Raw genomic sequence first — 19,994 nt, 5'->3', positions numbered from 1 at the left:
CACGGAAAATATTCCGAGACTTTGAATTGATATCATTTTTTTTTTAACTTAAAACTTACTTCTATTCTATCCAGCCTTTTGTTGTCACGTATTGCTGAAAGAATTCACTAAGTCTTTATCTAAAGGCGCAGTGTTTGGTTATCTAGTTACTGATAAACAGTCGATAATCAATAGCCGTATCTAAAAGACTACAGCTAGCTTTAAAATGAGTTTTAATAGACGCTAGAGGTCAAATCACACTTCTCGGTTATACTAGATTTAACTTGTGCAAGCTTGATGAACAGAACATTTCAACATTGTCGAACCATGCCGCGTCTGCCACTCATTTTATCAACAACAGCAAAGCATAGGTAATCACAGATAACAAAGCTCACCGAGACTGGACATCACCTTTATGAGACCACCTTTATGATATTTTATGAACATAGTTAATAAACAAAATATCGTATATCGTATGTTAAAATATTGTTTGATAATCAAACATTAATTTCATACGTTATTGGAAGATACAATTTTAATCAATACAGTAATAAAAAGTTTGATTTTGCATCCTATGATACTATACAATATTGTGTAATATAATATATCATATGATACAATATAACACTGTAATATATAATGAACTAATATAATATTGAATCAAAATATATTATTGTATCATAAAATAAAATATGGTATTGTATCGAGTTGTGAATTTTTTAATTTCATTAAATAATATGATACAATGTTCAATATCATAACATAACATTCATTTGATACAACATCACATCACATAATACAACACAGTATTGTATCATATGATGTTATATTGTATGATATAATATATATTTTTAAAAACAAATTATGATATTGTATCATATGATATTTGTATGATATTATATCATATATGATACATAAAATGATAATGTATCATTCGATACAATATAATTTGATACAATATTGTATCTTATCATATGATACAACATCATGTGACAATTTTATATATTATTTAATATAATATCAGATCATATGATACAATGTTATATTTTACACCATCAAATGATACAATTATGTGATAAAATATTATATATAATACAATATTGTATCATATGATACAATATTATATTCGGAGATTTTTTTTATATTATAGTTAAATCAACCATGCAATTTCGAAATAGTACTACTATCTATTAAACATGTGACCTGTTTAGTAGAGGACAAAAAACTACACCTCCACCAGCATTTGAAACTTATGGCTTTGATTCAGCATCCTTTCCTGTGGAGTGCATAAGAATCATATGATGTATCTTCTAATCAAATTTGAAAACTGACCCAATAACAACTAAGAATTGTCTATCAAAGGGCACCTGCTCTAAACACTTTAACTGCACCAAAACCTTTCTTCATATAGCATTCAAAACTTATGGCTCAGATTCATCATTCAAACCCTTCAAGTACATCACCGTCCATGCAAGTTTTGTGAGTTAGGATCAGTAATAACTAGGATATAATCATCAGAGGGCACCTGCTCCAAAAACTTTAACATGCTCAAAAAACCTTAAACTTATTTACCATCCGAAACATATGGCTCAGATTCGGCATGCAAGCCTGTCATGTGCATCAGTATCATAAGACCATCCTTGCAAGTTTAATAAAGTAAGACCAATAAAGATATAACCATCGGAGGGCACCTACACCAAACACTTTAACCTGCTCCAAAACCTTAACCTCCTCCAGCATCTGAAATTTATGGCCCAGATTCAGCATCCAAGACTTTGAAGTTCATAAGTAGGTCCAGATGCATCATCCAAGCAAGTTTGGTGAAGATAGGACAAGTAATAACTTAGATGCAGGACCTACAACACAAGAAGCCCATGGGGCCACATCGCTCACCCGAGCAACAATGGGCGTTCAAAAGATATTGTGCCATATGGCCCCTCGGTAGAATAACAAAAATTTGATATTGTAAAGTATTCGAATTTTACACTTATTTTTGCATACGCGTAATCTTTGACATTGTACCTTCATGGAATACTATTTTAACCCAGAATAAGAAAATCCTATTCCTGAATTCCTCAAATTAAAAACATTCAAAAATTTAATTTGTCTTCTCCATTATAATTAAATGACTGTTGTTTACCTCGCGTAAGCTCGTGTGACTTTTATAACTTAACTCACACTTACTTGATTAATGAATACACTAGAATGAAAAATGTTGTCACGTGACAAGAGCTTTAAAAATCAATGTTACAGTATTGACAGGCACATCACTCTAATTTACTAAGGCCCACCCATTATTTTCATCTTTATTCAAAAATAACAAATGGCTACAAACCAGGATAATTTTCTGCTGTAATATTTTCTTAGGAATAGCGATAATTCCTTTATCCCCACAACAGAAATGTGTCAGAACTATAGAAACTGTTTTAACGGTGTAGTGTTTATTTACTCGTGTCTGAAAAACTATCAAAATTGATGTAGATTTTACATTATTCATTGTATAAAGAGGGGGCCCCAAAGAGTAGTTATATATACATTTTTTATCAGGTATTAAACCTGATAAGTCAGATGAGGCATTTTACATAAGAAATCCTGGAATTAAAAAAAAAAATTTGAATGAACATCGTTTGAACCCTTGGGTATTTCTAAATATTGAGTAATTAAGCAAATGTTAATCAATGATATAAAGGCGAGGATTTAAATGGACAGAGTATAGTAACACATACAATGCCATATTTTATAGGAATAGATTACTATGCCTGTACGTTTTTAAGAAGAATCAAAAAGTTAAAGGGTACTACAGGTATTTTTTTGTTTTAAATACTAATTTGATACAATATCTTGATAAACAAATATACAACACGTTAACAATTTGGGTTGAATTATTTTTCAACTTGGGCGATGGAATGTGGGTCTTAAGAGGTTATATAAATTTAAAGATGGCAACTGTCCTATTTCCTACAGGAGGCTTTTTACTCTCTACCCATCGACTCCTCTAGACTCAGCTTTTTATGACTTCCAAAGCCACACAGTTGAGAGATGTTTTTTTTTGCATGTGCACGTTTGTTTCAATTGTAATAGAGAACTAAATAATAGATTTATAAGGAAAAGAGATGGTACGATCATTAAAGCTTTGTTGTCTGTCTTTGTTCATTCTTTGATTGCTTCTCAACCCCTCCTTCGAAGGAGACTTAATGTGTCAGTATAGATTTTCTTCATTAAATATATAAGATTTATGTTATAAAGTTATTGGTTCTCATGAGTTTGTTAGGTATGTACGTATACTTTGTAATATTTGTCTTCAACATACAATCTGAGTGTTTCGAATAAACAATTAATATACCCCACAAATACGGGTGTTGCTAAAACGCGGAACGGAAAACGGAACGGAAGGCTGAACGGAATGGAATACAGAAAATGTTATGAAATGTTATTTACTCGGAAGATGTGTTAAACAAGCTATAAACGATATACTTAATGTAAATATTGAATATTGTTAAAATTGTCATTCATTTTATTTATTTAGAAAATGTATGATTTTCTCTCAATTAACATAACATGCTTTGACCACTAGTCCCAGTTTATCAAACTAAAAAACATATCCAGCGCTCTCTTCGGATTAAGTTGCAGAACTGTACAATCACGTAGGTAAACGTAAAGAATCTGCCATACCTAAAATAATAGGAATAAGAAATCTTAAACGGTAGAAGATGTAGACAACGAACGGCGATATCAGAAGAAAGAAAAAAGACTTTGCAGGACATCTTGAGCGTTAATGACCCAATAAAATGATTGTTTTCGATAAAATGATTTTCAAACTAGTGAGACGAAAAGGTTAGCTAACAGATGTTGCAGCAAAACCTCTTGACAATGATGGTGGATGTTGTTCACCCCTGCGAATGTGTTCGGAATGTTTTCTTAATCGTTGCTAAGTATGTAATAAATCCAGAGGTGCTCGAATGAAAGTTCTCAAGATTTCCCCGAGATCTGCTCAGTTCCTGTGAACTTTCGAGCGGAAGTTTACAAGTAAGTGTTCAGATATTATTCTCAAAATACGTAAGAACCAGTCGTTTTTCATATCATATCCGAATTAGATTTATGTCAAAACATGAAAATAAATTAAAATATATGTCTTATTTCGTCATCTAGCGGTTATTTAAACTAAACGATGATACCCAGAACCGAGTTATCGTTCGTGTTCAATCACTCTACACGTGGTTGAAAATATAAACATTGGGTTGCTTAATAAAAACATACCCATGTTTGATGCTTTTGGTGTGCATTACCTTTTTAAATAATAAATGGGTGTCTGTTTTGAATTAAAACTTAGTTTATGGAGCCAATTTCAAGGGACATTTTGCATAAAATAGTAGTCTGTTTCACTATTGATGTTATTACTAGCTATAGGTCAGGCGCGGATTGAAAATTAATCCTAAGGGGGACGCTACTTAGTCTGGTACCCCCCCCCCACTGCGTTTGGGGTCAGGTAAAGGCCGACGCCATTTTAAAATGGCGACCTCCATGTCGGAAAAAAGGGATGTTTCACAAGGGTTAAAAGAAATCGTCAATTTCACCTATTCGCACGGCAAGACAAGCACCTCTGAAGTGTGAGAAACGTTCATAGGATTATTCCGCTTCATCAGATATACATGTACATTAGGTAAGCGTATTCTTCTTTTTATGGATTTTTGTGAGATTTTTATTTATTGTTTACGAACCCCTAAATTATAAATTGGTCTGAAGCTTCTAAATAAACGATGGCTTAACTTAACCATCACATCCACAAGACTTCTAAGGTTATATACTTTCAAAATATCAAGATTGGTAACTGTAGACAAGCACTGATTACAATTTAACACACATTTTTAGCTCGAATTTCCTAGTCTTCTAATCGTTCGTTATTACTGTAAAATAACGAGCATAACACCATGTTACTTGTGATATATTGTCGTCGAGATTGATTACAGCTTGTTTTATTATTATTTAGTCCTTTAAATGTTTTGTTTTTAATAAAATCCATTTCATTTCAACTTGTTTAAGAAGCTGTGTGTATTGGATAATACCATAACAGTCAGTCATCTAATGTGATAAAAAAGGGTTGTATTGACTGATTCATTTAAAATACATGTGGATCAGCTTTATGGCCTTCATTAGATGGTTTGATACTTTCATCAATGGCCCATGCCTTTTTCATGCAGTTGTGCTTTTACTCATAGTTCTGACAGTATTGTCATTCACATCTAATGTGATAAAAAGGGGTTGTATTGACTGATTCATTTAAAACAAATGTGGATTAGCTTTATGACCTTCTTTAGATGGTTTGATACTTTCATCAATGGCCCATGCCTTTTTTGCGCAGTTGTGCTTTTACTCATAGTCTTGCCATTTATTATATGTATGTAGACATGTTCTAATGTAATCAAATGAAATATTTCATCAATGTCTACATTGGTCTATACTCTATAGGTCAAAATGTCTTCCTTTTTAACCCTCCTTCATTGTTCACAAGTAAATAGGCATAGATATCAAATCTATTGTCATTATCATTGCACCTCTAAATGCTATAATTGAACAAGAATTGAGCAAATTAGGTTCATATGTCTGTCAGGTTTTAAAAACTAAACATGTGAAGTTTACTCGTATTACTCATTTCATTGGACACCCAGAGGATATCCTGTTTCATGCTGAAAGTTTGGACAGAATTGGAAAAACAGTTGGTAAAGTTTTTGTGGTTGTCGACGAGTCCCATTGTATTTTGGACTGAGGAGAAGACTTTAGACCTGACTTTAGACTTATATGTGAGCTAAGGCCTCATCTTCCTAATTGCTTGCAATAACAGCAACAGCAAGTAAGCATTCACAAAAAGAAATTGCAAGTCTGTTAGGAATGAAGGACTTCAACAAATTAAATACAACCCCTGTACTAAATGACAATGTAAAACTCGCTGTCCAAGAAAGGATTCCATCTACAGGTGGGTGCAATACAGTGCAGGAGGCTTACAATTTTGTGTTCAAAACACTGTTGCTTCAACTGTATTCTGAAGAGGAGGATTTTACCTTAACAGTGGTTTACTGGAAACTTCAGTGGTGTGGATATGCAATAGAACTTGCGAAAAGACTCTTAGGTCCAGTCTACAGATCAAGCTGTGCAAATGCAAGAGAAGTGCAGTATCATGCCCCAGCAGCCACATGATGTAAGTATATTCACATAATTCATACATGCATGTATATACATGTACATTCAAGTATATCATCATTAACACCTGTTTACAGTTATAGATTTTAAATACTACAGAATATAATCTAATTTTTAAATTCATGTGATTAATATCCTCAACATTTTCAGCTTAACAATCAATAGTTAATACACTATCCAAAAGTGATTCACACATTAGACTAGTATATGCAACAATTGCACTAGGAATGGGTTGTGATCTTAGACACATCAAAAGAATCATACATGCAGGCCCGCCCAGTTCACTTGAAGGTATACATTAAATATAAGGATCATGATATTGTAATATCAATCATCTTCTGAATGATAACAAACACAGTATTCAAATTTAAATTAATTTTATGCAATAAAAATGTGATTATTACATCAGAAAAAAATTATAAGACATATGACACAGAAACTTTATCTACATGGTTTAACAGTTAACACACAAGAAGTCGGCCGTGTTGGGAGGGATGGCTCAAAAGCAGAAGCAATTCTCTGTTATAATGGAACAGATCTTGCTCAACGACATGTTGACAGATCTGTAAAAGAATACTGCAAAGAAAGAAAATCCTGCAGGAGAGCATTTATTTCATCCTACTTTGATTCTACGGCGTCAGTTCCAGACCAGGATTGCTGCGATGTTTGTGATACTTCGAATTCATGTTCACAAGTCTTAAAGTCCAGAGATGATATGAAAATAACAACACTAACCAAAAGACAGCAACTATTCGACATTTTAAATGCCTATAGGTTAAGTGACATGTCAGTGATTGTCAAAATCATTTGAATGAGCATGTTATTCATATCATCACTGATACATTTGAATATGTTGAAACAGTTGAACAAATTTCAAAGTATGTCAAGCCACCAGAAAACATTGCTCAATCAGTTCATGCTATTAAAAGTCACGTATTGTCTATGTTATAAAACTTATCATCTAAATGTATGATTCCCTTCTAATAAAAAGGATAAATGATTTTATCGTCTCTAAGTTTGGTCCAAACTGGAACAACACATAAATGTACCATATGTACGGTTTAGATTGATTAAAGAAAATAATCATAAAAAGTGAAATCTGCTATTCTACCAAATTTCAACAAATTCTACTCAATATAATGTACTTAAGAAAATAAGGAATTTAAAAAATGAATCTTCAAAGATTAGAGCTCACCCATAAACAGAACTGAAAGTAAAAAATGTTATTGATTTCTTAACAAGTCTATGTTCCCTTAATCACAAAGAAGGTACATTTTCCTATGACTTCAATGAGAGAAAAAGCAAAAAATTACATTGTTTGCTTGCTATAAATTTAAATTTAGTTAACATGAAGGTACATGTACATATAAATGTCAACTCTTGCATGTAATCAAACACATACATTTTAAAGCGTATATTGAACTGCTAAAATTACAACTTGAATTCATTTCCCAGATTCAAACTGCATTTTTGTCTTGTGATAATTTATCCAGGCTATGTAGCCCTCTTCATTTAATGTGCTGTGTGTCGGTGCCATTATGGTGGAAAACTGATCATAACTTCTGCCAATCTGGCTGGTAAATGGAGCAGCTTCTTTCATTTCACCAATAAGTTTCAGTTCATCCTCATGAGCAGACTTCTTCTTGTGCTTGTTTGCTCTGCACCACTGCATTTATCATACTGAGCAGCAATCTGAGCTTGACCTGCCAAAGCTCGTGATTTTTTCACAACTGATCCTTCCAGGTTATTTGGCCCCGTTGCCTTAAAAAGCTTCTTAATTCTCCTGATGAGATGTTCCATCTCTAAGTCTGCTGGTATATGGGAATCTACTTTCCCAGCAGTATTTACAAATAACCCATACACTGCCTTGTGTGAAGTTTGTAAGCTGTAGGATGATTGCTGGTGGCATAAATATCTCAACATCTCCAATGCATATTTGCTGCGGCTGTTGTGTGCTTTAAATACCTGCATCATGTACTTGAAAGTTGTCATCAATCTATCTCTGTCAGGTACCTTGATAATATCAAGAAATTCCAGGTAAAGTAAGCCTAATTGGAGAACTGTATGTCCGTAGTGCTTCACTCTGTCAAATTCAATTTTCTGCACCTTCTTCTTCTGTTTTTGCTGGACAAATATAACAACTGTTGATTCATTGGGCAATTTCAGTTGTAATGGCGTGGAAACAATCTCTTCATGCTCCTGAGTAGTAACAGTGCTGGCATCAGAATCCCTGGCCCACACATACTCATCAATAAATTTGTCCATAGTATCTTGAACCCCTTTTTCTATTTCTTCAGCAGGAACACCATTTGGTATATTTTTTGTTGGCTCTCCATCCAAAGTTTCTAGGCCAAAGAAATTGCACAAGGCCTCTACTATGTACGCTTAGAGAAAACTAATGAAAACGTCCTTGTCATGGTCATAGTGGTGTTGCACTTCCTTCTTAACAGTTTTCCTGGAGAGCTTGATTCTGGCCGCATTCAATGTGCCTTTGTCAAAAGACTTCTCATTATAAATTGTATTAAAGATCAACAAAAGAAAATTCATTGCAGTGTGCCAAAGTTCAAAAGTGATGGGATATAAGTGGCTGTAGCGACCTTTATCTGTCAGACATCCAGCCCTCAAACTTTTGGCCCCTGAAAATCTTTCTCTAGTCAACTGGTCACCTCCTATTGGTATTTGAGCTATGGGTTCTCCAGCAGCTTCATAAATCTCACTGACTTTATCTTCATAATGGTCAAGTATTTGCACCACCTCTGCATACTTCTGCTCATTAATTGGCAACACTTAGAGTGGGACAACAAGATTTTGTTTACTTAGTTCTTGGTTGTATTCTCCGAGAATGTGGGATGGAAGATTTTCAAATAGAAATTTCAAGTTGGGTAAAAAGTCTCTTGCAACCTGAGAAATGAGAAATCTATAATCATTCTTAATTCTTCTCTCATCTTCAGCTGTTGGAAGAAAAGCTGTCATTGGCAGATATTAAGGATCCCCTTGTGGGGTATCTGGCAGATCATCAAATTACTTTGTCTGCATGATAATGGCCGATGCAAACCAATTAAACATTGTGCCATGTTGTTTACTTTGCTTATGTTTTACTCCTACTTTAATATTACAGTTATCACCAATAATTCTGAAAGTATTGTTGCTTTGGACCCCTTTGACAACTTCATTCATGTGGTGGTTCCCTATATCTTCCATGACAGAAAGAGCTCCTGCATACGAAGTTGTAACTCCAAGAACCTGAAGACGGTCAAATACCTAATGTGAAATACAAGAGTAAATTTTAATAAAACATGTGATTCATTTTCATTAAATCCTTGAAAGAATTAAAGATGATGTAATGACTAAATACTGCATGAATTTTACACCATGGAGCATGTCTGCAAAGAGTGATTGTAGTGTTCTTAAATTGTTTAGTGATATCTAATTGATATACTAGTACCCAGCAGTATATCTTGAAATTATATTTGAATGGTCATCTATAAATTCATTTACTTTAAGAAAATTGATTTTTACTTCCATATTACAACATATCAGATAGATATTGTAAATTTACTATTCAACTATGTATTTCCTTACCAACTCTTCAGTAGAGTTTGTTTCAAATACGGGTAATAAAACTGATTTTGACTCCTTCATTGTACCAAATTACTTTGAAGTAAACAGGTGACAACATTACCATATCACTGAAATGCAGCAGTAAATACAACATACATCCCAAGAGACATGGCACTATTGCACAAAACCATACTTTTTCATGTTCTTCCATTAATACTACAAACAATATATTTTTCAATTTAAGATACCTATTAATCGGAATGTAGGCTGCTGTAAACCAATTACTATTCTAGATTTTGTTTGACAGTGAACCTAACTTAATAAAGAAAATCTAACATCACAATCTAACATCATAATCTTTCTTTTTTAAGATTTAATACACACCTTTTCATGAACATGTTCATCCATTAAAACAATGGATAAAGTTTTCTGTAGTCTAGACAACTCGTGGAACCTTACTGCCATTAGGCTACTGTAAATAAATGAAAGTTTAGGAATTAAACCTTCCAGGTACTCTGTTGAACTGCATACTTCCATCTTTGTGGTAGGGACTGACACTGCTAGAAGACATTTCAGCAGGAAAGGCTGTTTCTCCATTAGCTCTGAAAACAGTTCCTCAAAAGAAAAGTCTCTGAGACTATGGTAGTCTTTTGGAAACAGGTAACTTAATTTTGATCTAACACATTTAGATGCCGCAGATTTTTCTATGTCAAATAGAAATCTGTTTTGTACGGCCAATTTCAGAGCTGGAATTTTAAATATACTATCAGCTATAGTGGTAGCATCAGAGTGTAGGACTGATGTTAGTAACTCTGCACGGTCATCTGTACTTATACTTTCTACTTCAAGCCTAGACCTTAACATGTCTTGGATTGGCGATTTCTCTTGGTTCTTAAATATGTTTCCTGGATTTAAGCTTGCCCAGAAACTGGTAGATGTCCTATGATAATTTTGAAAAAGAAAAGAAAAAAAATTACAAATTAGGATTATATATAGATGAAATATTTTTAACATGTTTATCTTCAGAAATTAGGAATTTAAAAAATTAATTTACTTTTTGTTCTTGATGGGTAATGCGGGTAATGTTTGCGTTTCCTGTCTGGGTGCAGATTGATCTCGATGCCACCCCACATGTACCTGCACCTTCAAAACAGGGATTTCACTTTCCTGTACCTACTGCGGCACATTTCTCCTAAAAATTTAATTATTAATTTGGGTATAAAAACAAATTAAATATGTTATAGAGATATTATCAGTAAATGGCAAACAAATCAAATAAACACCTGCATTTCAAATAACAAAGAATTTTACCAGTTCTATTTGTTCCACAATGTTTGTTTAACCTTCCAGCAAAGTTTTCCCAAAATAAATTTGACCTCTCATTGGGAACCCCACCAGCTTGGTTAAGGAAAGTTTCTAGGAACACCTTTTCCTCTAAAGTCCATGCTTTCCTTTTATTTTCAAGGGACTATAAAACAATAGCAGAAATTTTTAAATCATATTTTTCATAAATAAGTATCATAAATTTCTCTATAATTATATGTTTCGTTATATGTGTAAAATGTTCCATATGAGCAGTCACGATGATCATGTTGCATCTGAAAAAAATAAGCTAAAGTTTTAAAATCCAACACAAACTTCCTGTTTCTTCGATGGTTGCAGAAGAGTATCTTTCGTAGGGGAACTCATATCCCTACCCCTCTTCTTTCTGGGAACGGCTTCATTAGATTGAAAGGAGGGTATTCTTTCATTTTGATCCCTGAAAGATATTTTCCCTTTTATAAATATGAAAATTACAAGTATACCCTTGAATTCAACTTGTGTCAACAAGGTGTAAATAACCCTGATTCATATTTTTAATAATCTGCTTGTAGACTAATATGAACAAAATCAAGAAAAAAGTTACAATATTTAGACTTAAAGTTATTCATGTCATTTATTAATTTATATGAAATTATAACAATTTAGATATACGCTACAAACATTTAAAAAAGGAGTAAATTCGAATTTATTTGAATGCAATTCAAAAGTCGTAAGTACGTTTCCTAATCAAAACATTACGTTTTTTGAAAGAATATAATCTGAATAAACATGTCTACACATCTGCACATTTATTCCAAACGAAATCTTATCAAATAATGTATTAAATGATTGACATAGATGTACTACAATTCAAAATCAAAGGAGAAATAATCGAACACAGAGGAATAGTTGCTGACATTGATGCACAAATGATACTAGGCTTTGATTTCCTCAGAGAACATAATTGTCAGTTACACCTAGGGGAAGGAACTCTTACACTTGGTGACCAGAAGCTAGTATACGACACTGTCAGTGATCAAAGTAGTGTGTTCAAAATTTCTATTCAAGAAACCTTATCTATTCCCCCAAGAAGTGAGATGATAATTGAAAGGAAACTTCCCCCAAATCTAAATGATAAAGAACTCCTCATAGATGGAACAAAACACGACCTTCAACAGTCCGGATTATTAGTTGCAAGATGTCTAGTAAAACCCAAAGAATGTAAGGTACCCATTCGTGTCATAAATGTTAGTGACCAAGAGCTGAAAATTTACAAAGATACTTCTGCAGCTATAGCTGAAATAGAACCAAATGTAAGTGAAGTACAAACCAAGAATGACACCAACATAGAGCCAGCTGTAGATACAAGCTTTACAAATTACATGAAACCATTATGGGACTCTTGTACCAAGAACCTTTCTAAGGAACAACAAGAACTGGTAAGGGACCTTTTGCAGAAGCACATTAAAGTATTCGCAAAATCAAAGACAGACCTAGGGAAGACAAATATTGTGTCCCACAAAATTAACACAGGAGACGCAAGACCAATCAAGCAACAGCCTAGACGGATACCTCTTCATAAGGAAGAAGCAGCAAGAGAGGAAGTGCAGAGAATGCTTAAAGCAGGAATTATAGAACCATCATCTAGCGCTTGGAGTGCACCAATCGTATTAGAAACCAAAAAGGATGGTAGCATTCGATATTGTATCGACTACCGGAAACTCAACGAAGTAACGCAAAAAGATTCATACCCTCTACCACGTATAGATGACTCACTTAATACATTAAGAGGATCACAATGGTTTAGTTGTTTAGACCTAGCAAGCGGTTACTGGCAGGTAACGATGGACTCTAAAGATAAAGAAAAGACATCATTTGTTACCACACATGGTTTTTACCAATTCAAGGTCATGCCATTCGGCTTATGTAATGCGGCAGCCACATTTGAGAGACTAATGGAAAATGTATTAGCGGGTCTGAACTTCGAAATTTGTCTCTTATATATCGACGACACAATTGTTTATTCCAAAGATTTCCAAAGCCATGTAAATCATCTAGATGCAGTACTGCAACGATTACAAGAAGCTGGATTAAATTAAAGGTTTCTCCCAAGAAGTGTGATTTCTTCAAAGACCAGGTAGCTTTCCTTGGTCACATAGTTAGTCAAGAAGGGATATCAACCTCTCCAGATAAAGTGAGCGCAATTAAGGAATGGCCTGTACCAAAATCAGTTGCAGATGTACGAAGTTTCTTGGGTACATGTTCATACTATCGAAAATTCATAAAGCAGTTTACAGATATAGCCCGACCTCGCCACAAACTGACAGAGAAAACAGAACAGTTCAGTTGGACTCCTCAGTGTGACGAAGCATTTAAAAACCTAAAGATAGCCCTCACTTCAGCAGCTATCTTAAGGTACCCGGACCTGAACTTACCCTTTGTGTTAGACACAGATGCTAGTGCATTTTCTATGGGGGAGTTCTATCTCAGATAGAGGATAGCATAGAGAGACCTATTGCATACTTTAGCAAGTCATTTAATAAACCAGAAAGAAACTACTGTGTTACTAGACGAGAACTTCTGGCAGTTGTGAGTTCAATAAAACATTTCCATCATTACTTATATGGAAAAGACTTTCTGGTCAGAACCGATCATGGAGCACTAACCTGGCTCCTTAACTTCAAAAATCCAGAAGGACAAGTAGCCCGCTGGCTAGAGGTACTACAAACATACAACTTCAAGATTGAACATCGACCAGGAAAACAGCATGGTAATAGTGATGGACTAAGTCGTCGTCCATGTTCACCTTGTAATCACTGTGATAAGAAAGAAATAAATTACCAGAGCATAGAACCTGAAAGTAATCCAATACTGAAGTTAAGAGATCAAACGAGCACTCAAAATTGGTACATGACGAAGTCACCAGAAGATCTACAAAAAGAGCAGAACACAGACCCATCATTAGCCAAAATCATCAAGTGGAAGTTGGAAGATAGAAGACCAACCTGGCAGATTGTTGCAAAAGAGTCGACAGAAGTTAAAACATACTGGTCGCAATGGAAACGCCTAATTATAAGAAACGGCGTGATTTACAGGACATGGGAAGAAAACGAGCAAACCTACCACCAGATAGTGGTACCAAGGGCCTGCGTCACTGAGGTAATGAAGTTAGTGCATGACAACCCCACAGGTGGACACTTGGGAGTAGCCAAAACCACCGAGAAAATCCGAGAGAGATTCTACTGGACATCCTATAATGGATGCGTTTTAGCAATGTCAAGATCAAGAAAGAGCCAATTACTTGCTCATGAAGCAAAGTGCATGTATCACCCAGTCAATGGTGGACCGACTAGAAACCATAGAATTCATCCACAAGTTGAGAGAGAGATGCCAGGGACACCAGTAAAGGAAGAGCGGCCTGCAATCCAACTGGCTGAGCTACCTACCACCCCGTCACCGAGGTCCTGCATAGCTTTATTCAAGACCACCTCACCTCTGCTTTCTCCCCTGGCTCAATCGCCACAGCCAAACCATATTCAGGAACAAGAAATGCAGGAGAGTAACGCACCAGCAAATATCATCGGCTCCATGGATGGGATGGACGAGACGAATGAAGAATGGAGAGATCCGCAACCTATGGACCAGGAACAGGAAGGAAAAAATGTCTTTGACCACCTCCATCTGGACCCAAGATTTTTCTTCTTCATCCAGTTACAGAAAAGAACATTGTGCTGAAGAACTTATCAAGGTTAGGGAGAGATCCATTCTCACGGGGACCAGAGCAGTGTCATTTTTCCCACCAACCCTGGATCACATCAGGAAGGAGGAAACAGCCACCCTACCTGATGGAACCACCTACCAACTGCGTTCCTTCTGGTATCGTACAAGACAATGTACAGCAACCCAGACGAGGAAACCATCAACTCATCTTCATCTGTGAAACGTGATGCACAAACTCGGTGTTCCGTCCATTTGCAACTTGCTGATTGAGTGAACCAAGTGGAAACGAGGACGTTTCAATTGATGAGAGGTAATGTTACGATTCCTGGGTTGAAACTAAATCATCATTTGTTTTAATTATTTGTGTGATGTTGTGACATACTTGTTTTATTTACATGGTTATATAAATCCTTTTATTCCATCAGAATACAGACTTGTTAACTTTCGTTTTGACTAACCGCCATGCCTGCGGTATATTACGGACTTTGAGCCCGATGTTTAAAACTATTTAAACTCTTTATAAAAAAAATAATGACAATCGAAATGAACAATAATAATTGATTTTATTTAACTTTATTAATTGTAATTTTGTATCATAATGTAAAAATGTTAAATGTCATGTATTTTATGTCGGTACAACGTTATCATATAGTTATAATGAGATAAAATGCGCCAAGTTAGTTGACGCTTATGACGTTGACGTTGTCAACGTCTCAGCATCAACATAACAAGTTAGGGCATAAAAAGACGGTGTTTTGAAAGCAAAGTTTAGTTGACGGTGAAGAGCAACTCGCTTGACAGTGGTATGTATTGACATTACCAAGTCTTTTTGCTATTACGAAAGTAATACAACTTTTGTATTAGGGCGTCCTGGATTGGTTCGTCGCTATACTTATAGGAGTTAATAACGTTGTACCAACCGTACTGTATAATAGTAATAATTATACGTGTTTTTATATAGAACCATTCGTTCGTTGCAATAAATGGTAAAAACTTTATACGGAGTATTTATATTAGTTTCGGCAAATTGAATATGATAAGTGAATCAACGATTTCTATAAACTGTGACCAAAGTTAATTCTTTTTGAACCTTGACGCAAGATAATAATTAAACAGCGACCCATAATTAAGTTTAAGCATTTACTCGTACCCTCGGTTCGTTACACTACATTTTGATAATAATCATTCATAAGATATGAATAAAAGATACAAAGTACATATTTGTGTATTCTATACAAATCAAAATATGATTTGTGTATTCTATACAATATTTAAGCATTAACTGTCATAGCATTTTTCTGTTCCGCTTCGTTTTCCGTTCCGCGTTTTAGCAACACCCCACAAATATTTAAGTGCTATTAAATATAAAAATTTGTGAAAATCTAATTTTAAGGTCGTACCAGAGTAGAAAAAATTAACGAGTTGTTTAAAATGTGTTTCTTCATCCTGTTTATTTAAGTATAACAAAACTCAAACTTGACCTCATTGTAAAAGTATATATGGTTAATTTCAGGTCAATTGTCAAAACCATAACAATGATATGAAATCTTGTAAACCAAGTCGGGACAGAGTGACCGATAAACAGATGAAAAGACAGCGTTAACGACTATAGTTCCCTTGTTTTACTATAAACTTACTGGTATTTCAAAACTATTCTATAAAAAAATGTTCAAAATTAAACCAAATTGAACATTATAGTGAACTGTACATCTGTACAGATGTTTAGCTTAATATAATGCTCCCGGCAAAAATGACTGTATTTGGGGGGTTATGAGATGGGGGAAAAGTTTATGCCAGCAGGAAAATATCTTAATTGTAGGTCAAGGTAAAAGCATAGTCCTCTGAAATGCCAGTCAACCTATTGCCCATTATTTTAACAGGACCCTTAGAGATAGTCAACATTTCGACACAGCGACAGATGTTGCAACCACTATTGAAATAAAACCACTATTGAAATAAATTATTTCAATAGTGGTTGGGAATGCATTTCATTAGAAAAATCACTTTTGCAACCACTATTGAAATAAAACCACTTTGAAATAAATTATTTCAATACTGGTTGGGAATGTATTTCATCTGAAGAATCGCTTTACAACCACTATTGAAATACAACCACTACTAAAATAAAAAATTTAAATAGGATTCCGGGATATATTCCATTTTGAAAATCAATTTACAGACACTGTTGAAGTACAACTACAATTAGAACAATTTTTTCAATCGTAGCTTAGAATGAATTTCTTCATTAATTTTTCTTTGAAAATTTACATTTTTCCCCTTACATTTCTCTTTCTACAAACATATGTCCTGTGATATTGTATATTATTTGCACAATTGTGAACATCTTGTAAATTGCCAGAACTTCTATTCAAACCCCCTGTATATTGAATAATTATATATTGATAATTATATATTGATAAATATCACAATTAATATAAATTATTTCATTAGGGGTTGGGGGTTACTTCACTACGACCACTATTGAAATATATTATTTCAATAGTGGTTGGGGATACCTTTCATTTCATCCACTATTGAAATAAAGTATTTCAATAGTGGTTGATGATGCATTTTAGTTTTGTCTATTATTATGTCTGTTTGTAACACCTGTTTGTAACACTTTCCTTTCTGCTAAGGGAGTTTCTTAAGAAAAGAGGTATGTCTTATGAGATGATGAATTCCTTTTTGATTATGATGTTCTTTGATTTACCTCTATATGGTCATGTTTCCCATACCACCTGTCATCTGGTACCGAAAGTGTTATGCACAGTCGGAATAATAGGCATTAGAATAACATCCTACCACTATTAAAATATTTTATTTCAATAGTGGTTGTAATGAACCGCATCCTTAACCACAATTGAAATAAATTATTTCAATAGTGGTTGTAATGAAATGCATACCTAACCACTATTGAAATAATTTATTTCAATAGTGGTTATAATGAAACGCATACCCAACCACTATTGAAATAATTTATATTTCATTCAATATTGGTCTTAATGAAGTACATCCCCAACCATCATTGAAATTATTTATCTTTATAGTGATATTCATTATTACATAAATCTATAATGATATATAAGCTATAAATTATTTTTTAATATGTAGGGGTTTTGAATAGAAGTTCTGGCAATTTACAACGTTGTCTTCTAGTACAAATAATTTACAATTTCCATAAAACATGATATATCTATAGAAAGAGACAGGAAAAGATAAATATGAAAACAATTTCATACGTTAATCTGCGAGGATTGGTTATTTTTGCACAACAGTGAAAATCCTAAAATAAGTACACTTACATCATAGTCTTGATTACTATTACCATAAAATATGCAAGCCTTTAGTACCTTAATTGTGTATTTGAATTGTTTGTTAAAAAAAAACAAATGTATATGCATGTTTATCTGCGAGAATTGGTTATTTACTTCTACACAGCAGTGACAATTGTACCATAATTGATATTATTTGTTGCATTTCAAAATAATTTGCAAATATGATATACACTTCTTTCTTTCCAAATGTATTACATAATAGTGATGACATAGCTATATTTATAAGTAATTCATTCCCATCTACAATTAAGAAAAATAAATTTAATAGTAGTTGAACTTTAATGGTGTCTGTAAAGTAGTTCTTATCATGAAATACATCCCTAACCTCGATTGAATCATTACTTCAATAGTGGTTGTATTTCAATAGTGGTTGCAAAGTGATTTTTCTAATGAAACACGTCCCCAACCACTATTGAAATAATTTATTTCAATAGTGGTTGTATTTCAATAGTGGTTGCAAGGTGATTTTTCTAATGAAATACATTCCCAACCACTACTGAAATAATTTATTTCAATAGTGGTTTTATTTCAATAGTGGTTGCAACAGACCACCTTCAGGATCTTATATCGTGCCAGCACCTACTTTCAGATACGTTGATTTTCATAATATATGCACATACCTGTCTGTGAAAGACGATTGGAATCATTACATAGCAAAACTTTAGATTTCCATTACAAGTTTCCGCTTTATACCCGGAAAGTTTACAGGAATAATAAAAATACTCTTTAAAGGGGATTTAATGTAGTCCTATGTTCGGCACTAAAGTCTGTCTTACGTTATCGCTTCCATCACTTTTTGATGATTTTTTATAAAAATAAACATACATGTGAGAGAAATACAGTTGAAATCGATAAAAGGAAATCTGTCCAAAAGATATGATCTTCATTGAACAATTATCATTTTTCACTCATTAAAGTTTACAGGAACGAAAACAAATTTCTTAAAGAGATTTATAATGCGAAATGTTTACATCTTTTCTCCATTCAGAAGTACTCGGGATACCTCGGGCAATTTTTCAACGTTATCACCCGGGCTTATTAATGGCTGATGCCATGCAAAATCCCCGTAGACTTTCTATTTTTGGATGTGTATTGAAACCTGAAGCGGTAGAAAGGGCTTTTCAAAACAGATAATCTGGACATTTTTCATAGCATAGTGAATGAAGTTTGAGCACAAAGGGCTCACCCATGAAAAGTCTAGTTATAAATTAAGGATATGCATTCTAAGTTATAGTTACAGGATGACACGAGAACATGTGCAGAATATATCGATTCATTTTTTTGCACGAGTGGGGCGTACATGTTCGAGCTGTCAATCATGTACCTGATTTGTCCAATGGTTTTGGTACATTTTCCCGCCATACGGTGATATTTTTATGAATTGGACGAAAAAATGTTGAATTTGGAAACTTTACTTTCGACGTTGATTTTTTAAAAGAGTTAGAAGAACAGGATAATATTAAAATTGAACAAGATGACGTCAGAACCTATCACCCGGAACTTTTCGACAAACCAGTGAATTCTACAGAAATAAAGGCGCTTCACAAAAGTCAGGAAAGCACCAATACAAGACGCAATACATCTTGGGGAGTTAAAGTGTTTGACGACTGGCGAAAATCGATAAACACTATTTCTGGTTTAGAAATGCAACCTCCTGATTTACTATCGTGCAGCTCACAAGATTTAGACAATATTTGGTCCTGCTTTGTGATCGAGTGCCTTGGGGCTGATGGTAGCCCATATCCACTTTAAACCTTGTACCAGTTGTTTATGCGGTACAATGACATCGACTGAAATTTTTTGGACGGTAAAGACATGGGTTTTCGGAATTTCCGCAAAACATAAGATGCCCGAACGAAACGACTCGCCACAGAGGGAATATGTGTCACAATTCGACAGGCG

The sequence above is a fragment of the Magallana gigas genome, chromosome 7 (assembly GCF_963853765.1).
Source record: "Magallana gigas chromosome 7, xbMagGiga1.1, whole genome shotgun sequence".
Lineage (NCBI taxonomy): Eukaryota > Metazoa > Mollusca > Bivalvia > Ostreida > Ostreidae > Magallana > Magallana gigas.
Note: the sequence above shows the minus strand (reverse complement) of the source record.